We start from the raw sequence: 16,292 nt of genomic DNA, 5'->3' as shown, positions 1-16,292 counted from the left end.
TCCACAGGCCATGGAATTCCTGCAGTGGGCTGACTCGACCTTCAACTTTTCTGAGGTCAGTTGTAAAATGAAACTGCTGTCATCTCAACATTGATGAAGACCAATGGCTCAGGTATTTGAACTGAGGATGGACAGCTTAATCCCCATTCCTCATACAGTCCTTGGAGTGTGAGGAATAGCAGCTCTTTTCCTCCCTACTTCATGAAAAATAGGTAAAACATGTGATAGAACTTTAAATCAGATATTATTAATAACACTTTTCTCCATAAGCTCTAGAGCTTAGAAAGTGCTTTCTCACACTTTATTTAATCCTCATAATAAAGCTACTGGAGGGAGGTAAGGACTGTCATCTCCATTTTACAGATGAGAAAACAGAGGCCCAGGGAGGCCGACTGACTTGTTCAAGCACATTAAGCTGGTAAGTGACAAAACTAGGGCTAGAGGAAGGGGAAGAAGGGCCAGCGAGGGCAATTCAAGGCAAAGGTGATTCTGGAGGGAAATTCTCAGCAGCTGGAGCTGGGCGTGTGGGGAGCTCTCCCTCCTGGGGCCTCGCCGAGGGAGACCATCCCTGGAGCACCAGCACCTCCCTGCCTCCCCCACTCCCAGCCTGAGTCACCTTTCACAGTGACAGCTTTCCATTCTGTCTGTGGTGCTGCAGGACCTGCTCCAGTATTAGTTTCTAAGGGCTTTCATTATCAACACCCCCTCCCACCCCCAACTAAGCACCTCTTTGAAAATTGCAGCCCACCCCTAAAAATCAGCCTTTTCTTTTGATCAAAGGACAAAAAGCAGTGGAGAGCCAACTAGAAATAGAACCCCTTCCTCCCTTCCAGGGGGTCCTGCTGTGTAGAACATCACTTCAGAAACTCTACACTATGATGACATAAGTATTAGGGAGACTTCTCTATGGGTTCTAGGTGGACCATGGAATTCATAGCAGCAATGTGGGCTCTTGGTTTAGCAGCCTTGGTTCTTGATTTCAGCAAAGAAAGAATTCAGAGCCAAGAACTCTAGAGGAAGTTTATTTAGCACAGCGAGAGCACTCTCGAAAGGAAGAACAGAGTGGGCTGCTCAGAGAGCTGCCTTGGCCTTTTAGAAAGTTCCAGAGGCAGAAGTGAGCCAGGTGGGCTGGGTGGACTCAGGAAACATGTTACTGAGGCAAAAGCAGGGCCCTTGGAGAAGGAAAGCAAAGACACATGACTGAGGAAAGAAGCGGGTGGGAGGAGGAGGTGCAAGCATGCTAGAGAGAGAGTGTGTGAGAGCACAAGAGAGCACATGTGCACTGGGTCCTTTGCCTTAAGGGTTCTTACCTATTTTCTAAAGGCTGGCATTTTGGGGGAAATCTCAGGGGAGGCTCTCAATAGAATATTCATCAGCTCTCCAGGCGTGTCCTTTCAGGCTCCTGGTCTTTACTGACTGGTTGGCGGTTGGGTGGTGGTGGTGGGGGTCATTTGTTATCACATCTGGTCCTGATGTCAGCCATGGCTTTGCTTCATCTGGTTTTGCTCCTTTTCTGGGCCTGGAGCTGAAACACAACTGAGGCCTAGATGTTACCTCTAGTTTGACCAAAAATCTGTCTCTGAGGCTTTGTTCCTAAGATTATTTGATTTTCTCTTTGGAACCTCATTATCTTAATGCTTAAGGGAAAGGTCCTGCAAGGGAGAAGGAGGCAGGTGAGTCAGGGTGCTAGACGGGGCCAGATTGAGTCACCCAGCTGCCTCAGTTTCCCCATTCCACTTGCCAAGGAATTTTCCTACCTTCTTACTATCCTGCCTCAAACCTTGATCCTTCAGTGAGTCCCCTCACCACCTCCCCCAAAATCCCTTAAAGATTGTCCCAGTGTTGTGACCTTCCTGCCCTTCTTCTAGAGTTGTGGGAGTTGACTCTTCCCAAAATAACGGGACTCACAAAGTGATGGTTTGCAGCAAAGTTACAATTAACTTTCACTGGGAAGACAGCTCAAAGGGATTTTTTTTTAAGGAAAAAGAGTGGAAGAAGGAAAAGAAGCAACTGCAAAATCTCATAGTCTTCTGAGTCAGTTGAGAAAACACCGAATTATTTCAGTGGAGCCCTGTTCCGACGGGAGACACATTGATTTTTGGCTTCTCTTCATTGTTTTCATTGCTGATTACATCCTCTTTTTTTCTAGATGGTCAGCAGTGGGCAGAGGTGAATGAATTAGTTTTTCTCACAGTCCATTGATTTCTGTGTTGACACTCATCGATTTCAGCTCAGAATACAAAAGACTATCCTAATAGAGCTATCTAAAGGTTGGGGGCAGTGAGCTTCTTGTCGATGGAGGCTCAAACATAGGCTGACTGTGCAGGGAATATTTACGGCTGAGTCAAGCAATGACTGGGAGGATGGCTTGGGCCATCTTTAACGTCCTCTGTCTCATGTTCAGCATTAAAATCTTGGATGACTTCCTCACTTTAGGAAGAGCCTACCTGTCAACAAGGACAGTGTCTCCCACACGGTGGTACGCTAGATGCTTTTCATTGGCGAGGAATTTATTCTTCAAAACAGAACAATGTAAAACAGCAACAAGAGACCACTACACACCTAGTAGAATAGCTGAAAATCAGAACAGTGACATCACCAAGTGCCGGTGAGGATGTGGAGCAACAGGAACTCTCATTCATTGCAGGTGGCAGTGCAAAATGTTGCAGCCGCTTTGGAAGGTAGTTTGGCAGTTCCTTACATTAAGTAAACATACTGTTAACCATCGATTCAGCAATCACGCTCGTTAGGATTTATCCAAAGGAGCTGAAGACTGTGTCCATACAAAAACCTGCGCGCCCAAATTTCTAGCAGCTTTATTCATAATCGCCAGAACGTGGAAGCCAGATGTCCTTCAGTAGGTGAAGAATAAATAGGTAAACTGTGCTACAGCCCAACAATGGAAGATTATTCAGCTAAAAGGAAATGAGCCATCAATCCATGAAAAGACAAGGCGGGGCCTTGGAGGCATAGTACTAAGTGAAAGAAGCCCATCTGAGAAGGCTGCATACTGTATGGTTCCACCTTCAGGGCATTCTGGAAAAAGCAAACTGAGGGAGACAGTGAAAAAGGGATGGGTGGTTGGAAGGAATTGGGGGAAGGGAGGGATGACAAGGCGGGGCACAGAGGGTTTTTAAGGCAGTGGAAATACACTGCATGATACTGTAATGCTGGATACATGTGTCCAAACCTATAGAAGCTGAGAGTAAACCCTAATGCAAACTCTGGGCTCTGAATGATAAGGATGTGTCCATGTAGTTTCATCCATTGTAGCAAATGCACCGCTCTGGGGGGGATGTTGACAGTGGGGGAAGCTATGTCAGTGCAGGAGCAGCAGGTATATGGGAACTCTTTGTACCTTCCTATCAATTTTGCTCGGAACCTACAACTGCTCTAAAAAATAGTCTTAAAAAATGAAGAAAAAGGTAAAAATATAATTAGCACATCAAATCATGATTTTAATGGATATCATTACCTAGGATGAAGCTAAGACAATCATTGCCATGGCAACCCACATTAAGACCGCATGAATTACAGCTGGGGTCCTAAGACGTGACCTTGAACATTTAAAACCTTCATGGCTGAATTTCAGCCCCAACTGTTCCCAAAAAATGAGTAGTACAGATGAGCTAGATAAATAATATGGACTCCTGTCTTCTGTGTTCCTATGCTCTATCGCAGTGCTCTTTTCAATGGTATAGTATGAAGCAGATTTGAGTTTGTACAGCCACAGAACTCCGTTATAAAAATGCAGGTTTCAGCCCTGGCCAGTGTGCTCAGTTGGCCGAGTGTCCTCCTGAGCCCCAAAAGGTTGCTGGTTGTTTCCATTCCTGGTCAGGGCACGTGCCTGGGTTGCGGGCTCGATCCCTGATTGTTGGGCGTGTAGGAGGCAGCCGATCAATATTTCTCTCATCAGTGAGTCTGCCTCTCTCTCCCTCTCCCTTTCTCTCTCTCAAATCAATAAAAACATATTTAAAAAAAAATGTAGCTCACATTATTTCCAGAACCTTGTTTGCTTTCTGAGTCACCAGCCATTGTAATGGAAAACAACATGTTTTTCCTTGGGTCTAGCCTGAGATTTTCTAGTTAATTCACGGTTGGACTTTTTGTTTTGTTATTTATTATTATTAAGTATGTAGTTAACTAACAATCTGTCTTCTACCCCTTCTTTCCTGGAGCTTTCCTGGCCTGACATTGGGGTGGGGCACTGGTCAGTTCAGGCCTGTGGCGAGATCCCTGGCTCCGGTCTGCACGCAGGGCTGTGGGCTGAAGGTGGGAAATCTTCAGAGACCCTCCTGTGTCACTTTCGGAGGCCCACAGCTCTCTGGCCCCCTCTCTCTCTGCTTTTTGGGGGGGGGGGGGGGGGGGGGGTGCTGAGTTCCTGTGGATGGCGCTCTCTGCCCAGGGTTCCAGAGAGGAAGCAGACACCCTTACTATGTTGTTGCTGTAATAGCTTCCAGTCGGTCTCCTAGCCTTTGCCCCTGCTCCCTGCCCGTCTGTGCTCAGCACCAGCCAAGGAGGATAGTGTCATGACTTCTTACAACCCTCGGATGGCTGCTCATTTCACTCAGAGCAAGAGGCAAAGGCCCTGCACAGCAGGCCCTCCGCGTGATGTCCTGCTGCTCCTGCTCTGGCCCCTCTGGTCCTCTCGCTGCTGTTGGAATGTGCGAGGCAGGCTCCCCCCTCAGGGCTTTGCACTGCTGTTCTTGTCTCCCCAGCTCTCTGAATTGCCCCCTCCTTCCCTTCTCTAGTTTGCTCACATGTCCCCTCTCAGTGAGGCCTACCCTGACCCCGCTATTTAAAATGTGACCCACCCCAATGCCCACCCTCTCTGCCTGGCTGACTCTTCCCTAATGCCCAGTTCTCCGCTTAAATGCCCCGTCCTCCAGGCAGCCTCCCCAGCTCCCCAGTGCCCGCTGTGGACTCCCCAAGCCCCTTATTCTGTTTCTCATGTGAGCACTGACCGCGGGGTCATATCAGAGTCTGTTTACTGATCTGCTTTTCACCGGGATGCCCAGCACAATGCTTGGCTTGTGGCAGGCGCTCATTATCAATGGGTTGCGTAAATAAACGGTTGGATGAATGAGAATGAGTCCGTTCATTAAAAAACTTAAAGATTGTTGAGAAGATTAGCGAGAAGGCTTGTGAAGCTTTTAGTATGGTGTTTGCTCAAAAACAGGTAATTTATGTTTATAATTTGTGTGATTGGCAGGGGAGGACTTCTTACCACAGAGCATCCATATGCCTGTAATTTAACTAGTCCCAGCGAAAATGGCACTGATTTTTATACAGAAGAAATCAGATTAACATGCATGGACAATGTGTGTTGGTTGGAAGGGGCATCCTGGGTTTTTCTTACACACGGACGAGCGGAGCCCCCCCCCCCCTTCTTATCTCACCTCTTGTTATCACTGCCTGGCTGTCAGCAGCCCAGCTCCCTGGGTCCTAGCACCTTAGGAGGTGCTCGTGTATTTAAATGACTTACTTCATCTCTAACCAGGAGCCTGGTGCGGGGAATGGGAGAAAGGCAGGATGGACTACTATGCGATGACTGCAGGGCCCAGCTCTTCTGGGGCTGCCCAGTTTCATGTAATTATGGTTTTACAATATAGGCAACTATATGAGACATTTCTTATATGTAAGTTTGTAAATCAGCAAAGAATTGCTTTAACTTTTGAACTGAATAGTCGGGCTGCCTTAATCATGGAGGAATTTGGCAACAGTTGGAAAGCCGTGTCAGGACAGTGGCTGGAGGGTGTGGGTGTAAGGTGGAGAGAGAGAGAGAGAGAGCGCGAGAGCGAGAGAGAGCGCGCGGCAGCCTAGGACAGGAGGCGGAAAGATCCCAAGACTCACTTTGCCCATTTCCTCCTTGTTTCATCCCAGAGCAGAGCCGCTGAGTCAGATGATGACAAGATGAGGTGGTGCCCACCCCCTTTCCCACCCATCTGAGCAGTCCCAGCACCTGCTCTGTGATGACCTGCATGGTGCTGCCTGGGGAGGCAAGGGAACTGTTGTCAAGTCAAGAGCATTCTCTGCCCCACGCGGTGCTGGGCTTAGTTAGAAAGTGGCGCTGGCCATCACTCTGCTTCTGCACAGACCTGCAGGAAGGCGTGGCGCCAGGCCTGCGGCGGGAGCAGGGAGAAGCTGGCACACACATGCATGGACGTATTACCCCCTACACACACACACGTGCATGCGGTCACTGAAACACGCAGTCGGACTTGTCCCCACGGGACAGGACCACTTGAGATCCCATCCACTTTCAAAGTGCAGCTGCCCAGAGAGACCTTAGGTGAGCAGTTAGCTACTGTAGTTCAGATTCAGTGTTTATAGCTGTGTGGCCTTGGGGAAGTTTCCATTATTAAATGAGCGTAGTAATACTTACCTTATAGGGGTTAATAGACATGAATTTCTGGCCCTGAGTGAGTGTTCGATCTGGGAAAGCTATGACTGCCATTGCGATTGCTCCTTTAGAGCCCAGCAGTGCAGGGGTGACAGGCAGCAGGGCCCTGGAGTCCATCAGCCCTGGGTTAGCTGCTCCGCCGCTCCCTGACTGCGACCCCAACCTCGGGGAGCCACTTCCCCCTTTGACGTCCCCGTTTTCTTCATTTGTTTTTTTAAAAAATATATTTTATTGATTTTTTTTACAGAGAGGAAGGGAGAGGGATAGAGAGTTAGAAACATCGATGAGAGAGAAACATCGATCAGCTGCCTCCTGCACACCTCCTCCTGGGGATGTGCCCACAACCAAGGCACATGCCCTTGACCGGAATCGAACCTGGGACCCTTCAGTACGCAGGCCGACGCTCTATCCCCTGAGCCAAACCGGTTAGGGCTCCGTTTCTTCATTTGTAAAACTCAGTGAATTATAGTTGCTTTGTAAGGTTTTTAAAAAGAATTCAGTGAAACCATAAAGGATCTAATGTATGAAAGACCTATGATATAGTACCTAGCATAAAATACAAAGTTAATATTAACCATCATATTTATTGATGCTGATAGTGATGATGGTGGGGGTGTCTACTGTGCTCACTAAATCATTAAATTGCAACCAGTTTTTCGACCGCATAATCCAATTGTAATTTTCCTTTCTCCACCGAAACCTTCCTGCTGGCTCTGTTGAATTTAACTTTATTCATTTTGGGTTGAGTCATTGCCCCATTATACCAAGGATTCTTAGAATTAGAATCCTAGTCTCAAGAATTTGATGCAAGACTAGTATCTGTGTATAAAAGGTGAACCACATCCAAAAACCACGTAGAGGAGTGTGAGGGCACGTTCCCCCTGCTGTGACCAAAACAATTAAATGGCTTGCAGGTTGTGGAGTAGTTAAATCTCATCGTGGTGTGGGTGGCTATGGGGGATCCTTCAGTTCATATGCTTTGGGGTGCAAGTCACAGAGAATCTAACTTGAATTAAGGGGCTGCAGCCACCAGGAGCTGTACTGCCTCAGGTTGCTGGTGGTCCGGAGTGGGGTGACTTCCAGGTTGACCGGACCTGGTGGTGCCATCTTCATTGCCTGTGACCGTCTTGGCCCAGCTTTCCTCCAGGGGGCAGCTTCATTCTCAGGTTGGCAGTGAGGTCGTGGCAGCAGTTCCCAGGTTCTCATCTGTGTCCAGAGGGAATTCCCTTAAAAGTTTCCCTTGAAGGTTGGGAGACTTTCCCCCACAGCCCGAGTGAGCTTTGCCTCTTACTTCATTGGCCTTCATGGGTCATGTGCGCTTTCCTAACTAACCGCTGGCGAAGGGATGGGGTTACGTGGAGTGGCTTAGGCCAACCAGGACCCACCCCAGAGATGGAGCCATTGCACGGGCGGGCAGGGAAGGATCTTGCGGTGGTAACCATACTGCTGGCTACAGATGCTCTTTTTTAGCTGGCTGGAGGGAGGCAGGCATTTTCAGTTTGGTCGAATTGTTGGTCTAATGTTACAAGTGGCCTGTGTCATTTTGCACAACTCTGGGGCACGCTGGCCCGAGTGGCAAAGCTGGACTTACCAGCATTGACCACTATGTATATTTACTGAGTCAAAAAAAATCCTTCAGGTCATATTATCCCGGAAAATGTGTATTTTGTTCTCAATGAATTCATTGGCTTAAAAAGCAGGTTAATTATAATATCATGATTAGTAATGCTGCGGTAAAATACACAATAAGCGACCAGGAGAAAAGGCATAACAAGGAGCAGTCAGCGCCCAGGCCTGGGGGCGGGATGCAGGAAAGAGTCTGAAAGCTGTCAGAGACCAGAGCAGCTTTGGAGGGGCCTGTCTCCCCTTTTCCATTTCCATGGGCGCCCGAGTATCCAGCTCATTACCGTGATCTTTCCCCTCATCGGCAGGCTCCTTTGTAACTTCCCATGGGTCTGATCACAGCAGAGAAGGGGGCTGGACAAAGGCCGGGTTCTGAGACAGGTCTGGCATCTGGCGCTGCCCAGGCGGATCGGCGAGCGCTGGCAGACACGGGCAGAGCCCAGGAGCTAGAGGGACTGCCACCCCCACAGGGGCTCACGATGGGCTGAAATGCAAGGCCCCCGAGGGCTGTAGCCACATCGTGGAGACCTGCAATGCCAGGCATGGGGCTTTGCACTTGTTTCTCTAGGTGGCGGTTCAGACCAGGGCTCAGAGTAAACCATCTTCCCCACTCAGAGCCCAGAGTGAGGGCTGCTACCGGGCGAGGGCCTTTGACAGCTGCACTGGTATTAGGATCAGCGAGAAGATTCCATCTGGCTGCATAAACAGTGCCGTCTCCCGCCCCAGCTTCACTGTGGCAATAACCGACTTCTGTTTAAAAAATGACTTCCAAGGAAGTCAGCTCAAGTACTCTTGGTCGTTGTGGGCGGGCAGGGTGTCAGCAGGCACCAGCTGGGCTCTCAGTGCTCCAGGGACTGACACTTGAGAAGCATTTTGGTAGAAGAGAGGCTCTTGGAGAAGTTTTGCAAACCCCGAGGATTCGGCCATCTGAGCCTGCTGCTGGCAAACACCTTCCAGGGAACACGTGTGGTCTGGAGGCCCCCAGCCCTCCTCTGTGCCAGCCAGGCCACTGTGCACCTCCACTCTGTTTCCGCAAGGCCAGCTCTAACCATTACTGACTCCTGGTGACTTTTCCTGCCAGAGACTCTCTGAGGAATACTATTCTGTGCTTAGTTTTCTACTTCCTATAAGGTCCTCAGGAAAAGTACAGGCCCCTTTTTATCTTTGTCTGTCTGTCTATTTATGTCTCGGTGCTTTAGGGAAGTAGAGAGACTACAAGAAGTGACAAATTCCGGAGAAGTGACAAATGCTCAAGGAATCTCGAGCTGCTCTTGTAGAAGTAATTATTGGTCTAGATTAAAAAGTAACTGCTGGTTTTATTTTTTAAAGCCACCTTGCTGGGCCTAACCCCTGGGGTTTCTTTCTGGACTCTTGCTTTGGGGACCATGAAGGGTTTCCAGTGACTTGCTCCATCCCCAACACAGTGGAGGTGCTCAGAAGTGCCCATTGATGAATCTCGTCCAGTGGTGATCTGTGCACAGTGGTATATTAAGGCTCCTCTCCCTTACTAGAGCCTTCCTTCCCTTCTCTAAGTCAGGAAGTCCTGGGTAGTAAATATGACTATTTAAGCAAATTTGAAAGTTGCAAGCAAAAGGCCCTTAAAACCACTTGTACCCACTCAAGTATAGTTGTAAGGATTTCTGCAGAAGCTAACTCTTAAAGAGGCCTCCTTTGCGACAATAGCAAAATTATGGGCAACTGCTGAGCATCTTCCTTCCTCTCTGTCCTGCCCCCTCCCTGTCTCCCCTCCCTGCATCCCTTCCTTTTATGGATATATACTGAATGCCTGTGGGGACAGGCTGGGAGGGATTCAGTGGTGAAGAAGGCAGGTGTGGTCTCTGCCTTCTTGTAGCCGACAGGCTGGTGAGTGAGGGGGTAGTCCTGAATCGAAGGACGGTTGAGACAGATACGTCTGTGATGGGAGCCTGCTGTGTAATTGATTAGGACCCAACGTTTTACATTTCTGAGGTCTTGTTTTCCAAATCGGCAGAATGCTTTGGCGAGCTGATGTTTACCACAACATTTAGGCTTCCTCCCCTTCCTTTTGCATAAAATATATCTGTTGATCTCTGTACACATTATGATGTGGCTAATTTTTAGCATTTGATTAATACCCCCGTAGGTTAGCCAATATTCAGTGGATTTGACATATTTATAAATATGCCCTCTGTATTTCCTTTGGTGATTCCATCATGATACCAGCAGTACTAGTGGAATGGAGATTGCTGGGACTCTGGAGTGTGGTTTTCTCCGTCTTCCTTGGCACGCAGGTGGGCTGCATTTCTGCTCTCCTTCAGCTCAGCAGGACCTGGTGGCAGAGTTCTGACCAGTGGAATGCGGGGGCGTGATAGACACCACTTCTAGGTCTGGCTTCCAGGCCTCTTGCACAGGCTGCCATGCTCTTTTCTTTTTTCTTTGTCTCTGGGCTGGAGAGAAAAAGGCCAATGGAGAGCTCTGAAGCTCTAGGCTCAGGTGTTCGCTGCCTGTTTTTGCTCATAAAGTTTCATGGAAACACAGCCACACCCCTTTGTTCATGTATTGTCTGTGGTTGCTTTTCCTTTCAAAGGCAGAGTCGAGTCCAGTGGTTCCCCCTTAGCCATGGTTTCACTTTCTGTGGTTCCCTTTACCTGCATTCAACCACAGTCCAAAGATGTTAGATGGAAAATCCCAGAAGCAAAGCATTCATAAGTTTTAAATTGCACATTGCTCTGAGTGGCATGGTGAAATCTTGCACCATCCTCCTCCATCCTGTCCGGGCGTGAATCATCCCTTTGTTCCAGTATGTAGACTCCCAATCTCTATTCTTTCCTCCATAGTATATGTTATACAGTCTCCAGATGTTGTCTTAATTGATTCTCACTGCAGACTTCTGTAGGTGGTAAAATATTCTCATTGTTCAGGTGAGGAAACCGACCCAGAGAGAAGTGACTTACCAAAGGTGACTTGATTAGCAAGTAGCATGACTGACACCAGATCATGGGCTCTTCCCACCCCCACAGGGGCTCTGGTGGTTTTAGTGATCACTCCACTAAATTGAAGCAGAATGTTTTCCTTGGTTCTTGGTTTGCATTCAAAATGCACCAGCCTGTCGAATTGCTTTTGGGCATTAGCCCATCCCTGAACAGTCACCATAACAACACAGATATATAGAGAGGAATGTGGGGTGGGCAAAAACGGACGCTAGTCTAGGGGAGGAGAATTTTGCAGGATGTGTGTGTGTGGGGGGGTGGGGTGGGGGGTGGGGAGTGTGTAGGACTCATCCTAGATATTTTGGGTAACTTCATGATCTAGACTGAAAATGGGTGAGAGGGGCACTGTCCTGGGGCCTTTAGCATCCTAATTCACCCAAGATGACACCTCTTACGAACTTAGCACAACCTCTCAGGACTATATGCTGCTTTGGGGACAGTGTTTATCAAGATGTGATTCCCAGGGGAAACGGGTGCTTATTAAACACTAGAGGCCCAGTGCACAACATTCGTGCACTGGATGGTGGTGGGGGGGTCTGTCAGCCTGGCCTGCGCCTCCTCGGGGGTGGGCCTAAGCCCGCAGGTGGATATCCCCCAAGGGGTCCTTAGCACTGCTGCGGAGGCTCCTGCCACTGCTATTGCGCTCACTAGCCCGGCTTTTGGCTGAGCAGCGCTCCCCCGTGGGAGCCCATTGACCACCAGGGGGCAGCTCCTGCATTGGCGTCTGCCCCCTGGTGGTCAGTGAGTGTCATAGTGACTGATTGTTCTTCTGTTTGGTTGATTTGCATATTAGAGTTTTGTTATATAGGATGTAGATTCCTAAGCCCACCCAAGAGCGACTGCGTGAGACTCTCTGGAGGGAAGTCCCATGTGGCTGCTTTTTATTTATTATGTATTTATTATTTTAAATATGTTTTAATTGATTTCAGAGAGGAAGGGAGAAGGAGAGGGAGAGACAGAAACATCAATGATGAAAGAGAATCACTGATTGGCTGCCTCCTGCACACCCCCTACTGGGGATTGAGCCCACAACCACGGTATGTGCCCTTGACCGGAATCGAACATGGGACCCTTCAGTCAGGAGGCTGACACTCTATCCACTGAGCCAAACCCGCTAGGGCGAGGCTGCTTTTTAAAATAAGCAATGTAGGTGACTCTGAGGTGCACTCAAGAACCACAGTCTTAGGAGGTCACAGCAAATGAAAAGCCAGTCCCACTTTTACTCCTCCTTTGTGGTGGGGCAGCAAGCTAGCTCAGGTAAGAAAAATCCCCACATGGCATTTATTTCTGCACAGGAGTATTTCCTCTCTGAGCAGGAAGCCCACTTACTATGCCAGCTCTCTTCTCCAGAGAATCACTGGTAGATAGGAACTCAGCATGGTATCTTAGCTGTGTAGTATCCTGTCTCAAAAATTGCTCTCCTCTTGTGGTTTTTCATTTTTCCCAGTTGGAAATGGGGACCCTCTGCCTTCTTCCTGCCCAGGGCAGACAGGGCAACAGATTGCTCAGGATGTAGCTCAGGGGACACTTGTGTGCCCACCACTCATCTGCGAGTGACCACCAGTGCCATTTCCGCCCACTGTCTCCCAACCCAGGCCCCTTGATAAACAGTGGAGACACCTTCCTCCTTGCTGGACCCAAAACTTTCAGAGTCTGAAGACGGTACATTCACAGGAGCATAAACTTCGTTGACTCCCTTATGAGAAATCGTTACTGTCTCCCTCCATGCCCAGAGCATGCCCTTCTTAGAGGCAAGGGCATGTGTGTGCGTGTGTGGTCACTGGGAGCCTGGTTTGGAATGTGGGTGGGGAAAAGGCTGGGAATTGAGGTGTTGGTGAGTGAGGTGAGTGAGCTGGACGCCAGGGCTTCTCCGAGTGTGTAGAGTACAGGGCACTTCTTAGAGGCAAGGGCATGTGTGTGCGTGTGTGGTCACTGGGAGCCTGGTTTGGAATGTGGGTGGGGAAAAGGCTGGGAATTGAGGTGTTGGGCTCTGGGCATGGAGGGAGACAGTAACGATTTCTCATAAGGTGGCTGGAGGATGTACATGGAGGGAGACAGTATCGATTTCTCATAAGGTGGCTGGAGGATGTACATGTTCTGGAGGAATCGGAAAGTGAGCATTGAGGGGTAGGAGTGGGGTTGGCATGCACCCAGAGAGAGAGGCAAATGCATGTCCTGGACATGGCGGACTCACCTACTGGGTCTGAGAGGCACAGACTGGCCAAGGGGACACATAGGCCGTTATTTCTTAAGCCACCCAAACGGGGTGAACGAAAATGAAAGTTTTTGAGTGGATATCAAAGGAAATGTGGCTCAAAGATGGAAAATCTTCCTCTGTGGGAGGATGAGAGAGAAGAAGACGTAGCGCAGGAGGGACTCTCACTACTGGCTTACGTGCCTTTGGCCGTGCAGGGTCCTAGGGATTGGGTGGTGGAGGAGAGCCCTTCCCTGCTACCCCAGGAGCCCGACAAGCATGGGAAGAGTTGATGGGGCTGCTGCATTGCTATTGTGTCACTGGCCCTTTTCCCGCTCAGGCCCCCATCATTTAAAGTGCCATCCCCTGCTCATTAGCCAAATATAGCAAAAAAGAATGAGGAGAGAGGTGGGTGGAAAGTGAGAGTTAGGGAAGAAAGACAGGTGCTCTTGGGGCATTCGTGAGCGCCTGGGCCAGTATCTCAAAGCAGCAGGGCTTGCTTTCCTTGGGTTAGGGCCTGGGGGTGGGGCCACAGCAGCCACTCTGCCCTCAGGAAGCTCCTCACGTGATGTGGTGTGGGCACCCAGACTCTGTTTTGTGGGTCTCCATGCCCTCCTTTTCCTGGTGCTGTGTAGAACCTGCTCCGCTGGGCACAGACGGCGGGACAGCAATGGAGCCCAAGAGATGCAGTTGAAAGTGAGAAGTATACATGAGTTCATGAATAAAGTTCTATCAGAACACAGTCCCACACATTCATGTACGTACTGTCTGGTTGCTTTCATGCTACAACAGCAGAATTCGAGTAGTTGCAACAGAAATGACATCGCCTGCAAAGTCTCAGATATTTACTGTCTGGTCCTTCATGGAAAGACTTTAACATCCTCGAGGGCTCTCGTTGGCATTTAAATGCTTAGCCTCGAAGTGACTCACATCACTCTACTCCCAACTCGGGCCAGAATGATCACATGACCCTGCCCCTCCATCCTGGGCCAGGAAGTACATCCTACTATGTGCCCAGGAGGCGGGTAACCAGTATATTTGGTACTAATGATCACCACAACAGCCTAGTATGTGTTGGACTCAATACCAGGTGCTGAATATAGAAAGATAAGACCAAATCCCTGATCTCAAAGAACTCAAGGAATGCTAGGATTTAGGGGCTGGCGGTGGGGATAGGCTAAGTGTAGAGTAGATTCAGGTGTCCTTCCCTGGAATACCTAGCTCTGTCTTGTCTAAATTGCCTGAGACAGAAGCTGCTCTCTCAGCTACATGATCGCCAGACCTGGGGACTGGCCGGCTTGGCAGGCGGTAGGGGCGACAGATTTCCCTGATGAGCATTTATATCAATAATAGAAGGGTTGTTTAACAGGAATTCTTAAAGGAAAGATGAGATAATTTCATGTTTTGATATTCGTAAAATTGATTCCGTTGAAACGCGAGCTCTGCAGTGCATATTATTGCTGCTATAATTTTGGCAAAGATGTAATTCAAATTGGCACAGTGTCTGGGAAGGGGGATCCAAGAAGGAAAGAGAGGGTGCGATGGGCCAGGAGGCAGAGGCACGGGGCCAGGTCCCGGGGGCCTGGTGAGAGCTGGGAGGGTGGCCCGGGTGCCTTCGCCGTGGAGGGCCAGGAGGGAGAGGAGGCCGCTCGAGTTTCTGGTGGTGCTAAAGCTTGAGGGGGAGTGGGAGCCACCCAGGGAGGGCTGCGTGCATGTGTGTGGTGGGGGAGAGACATTTAAACATCGTAGGAATGAAGGATAAATTTAAAATCCATCAAGCGCAGTTGAGACAGAATGACAACGTGAGGAGCATGAATCACTCTTCCTAGGGACCCGCCCAACTGTTTGCAGGATTCGTAATGTATATGCTCCTGCATTCCTGCTCCCCACCGAGCTTACCTGGGACCCTCTCCTCTCCCCTTGCTCGCTTGGCCCAGCCCTGGTGGCCGAGTGTGTAGTGCTGACCAGCACGTCCCCATGGAGGACGCGTCACCAGGGGGAGGCAGGGTCAGGGCCTGGGGGACAGCATTCGGGGAGGGCCCCTCCCCTCCCCAGTGCAGAGTGGGTGCTCACGAAGCACTGGGTGAGTGAGCTGGACGCCAGGGCTTCTCCGAGTGTGTAGAGTACAGGGCACTTCTTAGAGGCAAGGGCATGTGTGTGCGTGTGTGGTCACTGGGAGCCTGGTTTGGAATGTGGGTGGGGAAAAGGCTGGGAATTGAGGTGTTGGGCTCTGGGCATGGAGGGAGACAGTAAGCAGGTATCTTTGAAACTTGGCAAGTTCAGAGCCTCTCCGGCCAGAAGGACTGTCCCCGACCTCAGGCTTGCTGTGGGAACTGTTTCCGAATCCTTTGGGTTCCCTACACCCTCTCGGCACACGCTCTTCCTTTCGCCCGTGATCCTCTCCTGTCCCTCACCCGGCAAGTTCTGTTGAAATCCAGCCCAGGGGTCCTCTCCTCCACCAAGCCCTCCCAACCACCCCCCGATGGGCTGAGGCGTCCCTATGAGCTCAGGTAGGCACAGGTCCACCTCAGTCATAGCCTGTCATGTTGTGTGGTCAGATAGTTCTTCCTGCTTCTCCCGAGAGAGGCCGTGGGCTCAATCCAGCTCATCTGGGTGCGCCCAGGGCCTGGCACGGAGAGAGTGAGAGTGAGGGCAGCAGGGTGTGGGGCTCCCCAGAGGAGCCAGGGCATGGGAGAAAGTCTCCCCACCAGCGGGAGGGACACCTCAGCTAGCCTTCAGGGGCGGGGCTGCGAGGGAAGCCTTTGGTGCTCATTCTCCACTCGGAGAGCAGCACCCTAGATGTGTGTCTGTTGCATCTGATTATTCCTTTAACCCCTGTCTTCTGCACTAGACTGTGACGTTTAAGGGACAGAAATCAAGTCGATTGTGTTGAGCTCTTGGTACCCAGCCTCTGGCAGCCAGCCTGGCTGGTGCACTGGACGCTCCTGGGTTCAGCCATCATTGATCGATTCCTGTGAACATGTCTGGGTCTTGTTCTGGGGGACAATGGCATTAACCCTTTTCTCTTCTCTATTTCCCTTGTGCCCAACCCTCCCCTCCCCTCCCCCATGCCTCTCCTACATCATCCCCCTCCCCCCTTCCC

Source organism: Myotis brandtii, unplaced genomic scaffold, assembly GCF_000412655.1.
Source record: "Myotis brandtii unplaced genomic scaffold, ASM41265v1 scaffold630, whole genome shotgun sequence".
NCBI classification, from domain to species: domain Eukaryota; kingdom Metazoa; phylum Chordata; class Mammalia; order Chiroptera; family Vespertilionidae; genus Myotis; species Myotis brandtii.
This window is presented reverse-complemented; position numbering follows the sequence as displayed.